This window comes from Arachis duranensis, chromosome 3, assembly GCF_000817695.3.
Source record: "Arachis duranensis cultivar V14167 chromosome 3, aradu.V14167.gnm2.J7QH, whole genome shotgun sequence".
Classification (NCBI taxonomy): domain Eukaryota; kingdom Viridiplantae; phylum Streptophyta; class Magnoliopsida; order Fabales; family Fabaceae; genus Arachis; species Arachis duranensis.
The window spans coordinates 76,606,934-76,611,122 of NC_029774.3; positions in this window are offsets into that span (position 1 = coordinate 76,606,934).

The window sequence follows — 4,189 nt, forward strand, 5'->3', positions numbered from 1 at the left end:
CAAATGTACCCAAACCCAATCTCCTGGTTCGAAGACTATATGCTTTCAGTTTTTGTTAACCCTTTCAGCCGTGGTTTTGTTCTTCCTCTCAATTAGGTCACGAGCCTTTGCATGTATTGCTTTAACTTTCTCAGCCTTGCTAGCTCCATTTAAACTAATAATATCACTCAAAGGTAAAGGCATTAAATCTAAGACAGTGAGAGGATTAAAACCATAGACAAGTTCAAAGGGTGAAAACCAGTGGAAGAATGGATTATCCTGTTATAAGCAAACTCAATAAAAGGTAAACAATCTTCCCAGGTTTTCAAATTCTTACAAACAACAGCACGCAATAAGGTTCCTAATGTCCTATTTACGACTTCAGTTTGACCATCAGTTTGAGGGTGACAAGTAGTTGAGTATAACAATTTTGTTCCCAGCTTACTCCACAAAACTTTCTAAAAGTGACTTAAGAATTTGACATCACGATCAAAAACAATAGTTTAGGGAACACCATGTAAACACACAACTTCTCGAAAGAATAGGTCAGCAATATGTGTGGCATCATCAGTTTTATGACAAGCAATGAAATGAGCCATTTTACTAAATCTATCTACCACAACAAAAATGCTATCTCGACCTCTCCTAGTTCTAGGCAAACCAAGAACAAAATCCATAGAAATATCAACCCATGGATGCACAGGAACAGGTAAAGGAGCATACAAACCATGTGGTAAAGACTTAGATTTAGCTTGTTTACATGCAATGCATTTAGCACAAAATTTTTCAACATCTTTACGCATGTGGAGCCAGTAAAAATGCTCAGATAAAACATCCAAAGTCTTATGCACACCAAAATGATCCATCAAACCCCTATTATGTGATTCTAGAACAAGTAACTCCCTAATAGAACAAGTAGGTACACAAATTCTATTACCCCGAAAAAGAAAGCCATCATGCTTATAGAATTTGTTATATGCACCACGTTCACATGCAGCATAGATAGAGGCAAAAGCAGAATCAGTTGCATACAATTCCTTCATACACTCAAAACCTAACAGTTTAGAAGTAAGGGTTGTGATTAAGGAATACCTTCTAGATAATGCATCAGCAACCACATTCTCTTTACCTTGCTTATAGACGATTATATATGGAAAGGATTTAAAGAATTCTATCCATTTTTCATGTCTCTTGTTCAGCTTCCCTTGGCCCTTCAAGTGTTTGAGGGATTCATGGTCAGTATGTACCACAAATTCCTTAGGTAGCAAATAATGCTGCCACACTTCCAAAGCTCGCACCAAGGCATAAAGCTCTTTATCATAAGTGGAATAGTTGAGGTGGGCCCCATTCAACTTCTCACTGAAATAGGCGATTGCTCGCTTTTCCTACATCAAAACAGCACCTATACCAATTCCGGAAGCATCACATTTGATTTCAAAAATTTTAGAAAAATCTGGTAAAATAAGAATGGGGGCAGAACACAATAATTCTTTCAAGGTGTTAAAGGCAAGTTCTTGTTCCTGATCCCATTTAAATTTGACATGTTTCTTGATGATTTCAGTTAAAGGTACAGCAATAGTAGAAAAATCTTTAACAAACCTCCGATTAAAACCCGCAAGACCGTGAAAACTTCTAACATCAGAGACATTCTGAGGTGTGGGCCATTCTCTAATAGCCTTCAACTTCTCGTCATCTACCTTAATTCCTGCAGAACTTATCACAAAACTTAGGAATACGACTTTACTCAGACAAAACGAGCACTTTTGGAGATTAGCATACAATTTTTCCTTTCTAAGTACCTCTAAAACAGATTGAACATGCAAAATATGATCATCAAGACATTTACTGTAGATAAGGATATCATCAAAATAAACAACCACAAATTTACCTAAAAACTCTCGCAAAACATGATTCATTAGTCTCATGAATGTACTAGGTGCATTAGTCAAACCAAATGGCAAAACTAACCACTCATAAAAACCATATTTAGTTTTGAAAGCTGTTTTCCATTCATCGCCAAGTTTCATTTGTATTTGATGATAACCACTCCTTAAATCTATTTTAGTAAAAATAACAGAACCATGCAATTCATCAAGCATATCATCAAGTCTAGGAATAGGATGGCGATACTTTACCGTAATCTTATTTCCAGCTCTACAGTCAACACACATCCTCCATGAGCCATCCTTCTTGGGCACTAATAGTACTGGAACAGCACAAGGACTCATGCTTTCTCTCACAAAACCCTTAGCCAAAAGGTCCTCGACTTGCCGTTGCAGTTCCTTCGTCTCCTCATGATTGGTCCGGTAAGCTGGCCGGTTAGGAATGCTCGATCCGAGGACAAAGTCAATCTGATGTTCAATGCCTCGTAATGGAGGTAAACCTGAGGGCATCTCATCCAAAAATACATCGCCAAATTCCTGCAAGATTGAAATAAAAGTACTAGGCAGGTTATGGTTAGTTTCAATGGTAGAAAGTAAAGACTCTCTAAATCGTACTAACACCAATATTTTTTGCCCTAAACTAGCATGCTTCAGATCCCTTTCTTTGGCATAAAAACATATTTTGTGAGCACTCTTACTCTCCACAGATGCTTCTCTTTTAGAACTCTCTTTTTCACTCAGACCCTGACTCTTTTTCTCACACGTTTCATCTCTCAAAGCCCTCTCTTTACCCTCTTGTTTTTCAATTTTCGCACATCCTAAAGACTCTTTAGTAGATTTGCATATGCTTAGTTGCTCCAAGTACACTTCTTTAGGTGTCAAAGGTGCAAGGGTAATCTTCTTCCCAGGATAAGTGAAGGAGTATCGGTTTGTGAAACCATCATGGACCACCTTCCTATCATACTGCCATGGACGGCCTAGGAGTAGATGACAAGCCTGCATAGAAACCACGTCACAAAGTACCTCGTCACTATATCTCCCAATAGAGAACTGTATGCGGGCTTGCTTCATAACCTTCAACTCACCAACATCACTTAGCCACTCCAATTTGTAAAGGTTAGGGTGTTTGGTGCATTTCAACCCCAATTTTGTGATCAAAGTAGAGCTAGCAATGTTTGTATGACTTCCAGCATCAATGATCATGAGTCCAACCTTACCTCCCAATAAAACTTTTGTATGAAAGATGTTCTCTCGCTGTTCTAGACGATCATCCTTGGCTTGTACATTTAAGATCCGCCTAGTGACAAGGGTTTCGCCACTAACAGCATACTCAACTATATCTTCATTATTTGTAGCATCATCCGTATGTGGCACGTCTTCATACCCATCTGAGTTATCAGATTCTGAGAAAATATCATTTGCTTTAATTACCATGGTCCTTTTATTTGGACACTCGGAAGCATAATGGCCTAATCCGCGGCACTTAAAGCAGGTGATATCATGATGCTGTGCAGGAGGTTTAGAAGTGGGATTAGGTGTGGACGGCTTCCTGTGCTGCTCTGTGGGCTTCTCCTTTGATTCGGTAGGTTTGGATCCAGTCTTCTCCCTGAAATTAGCACCTCTCGAATCCCACCTTGAAGTAGAATTACGCAGCCCTTTCGCTTTTTGCTGTCTTTCCACTTTGATAGCTAGGTTCACCAAGTCTTCCATAGTCACAAATGGAAGATGTTCTACAGTATTTGCAATGTCTTGGTTCAGTCCACTCAAGAAACGTGCCATAGTAGCCTCAGACTCCTCCTCAATGTTTGCTTGGATTAGCAGCATCTCCATCTCCTTATGATACTCATCTACAGACTTAGAACCTTGGTATAACCGTTGGAGCCGTTGATGTAGCTCCCTGTAGTACTAAGAAGGGACAAACCATTGTCGCATGACCTTCTTCATCTTTTCCCAAGACATAATTGGTGGTTTTCCATTCCGCCTCCTCTGTTTGTCCAACTCGGCCCACCAGACAAGGGCATAATCTGAGAATTCGACAGCCGCTAGCCTTACCTTTTTTACATCTGTGTAGTTATGACACTGAAATAGGAGCTCTACCTTGCGTTCCCATTCCAGGTACGCCTCAGGGTCACTTCTGCCTTTAAATTCTAGGATGCGCATCTTGATAGCATTAAGGTTATTATCAACATCTACCGGTTGTCTATGATGTCGGGATTTGGATGAAGTCTCCTCTTCAGACTCTGTAAAATCATTATGAATAGATTCTCGTGACCGTGCTTTTGCCTAAGAGAAAAAGAGTTAATTCGAGAATCCATGTCATCAAGACG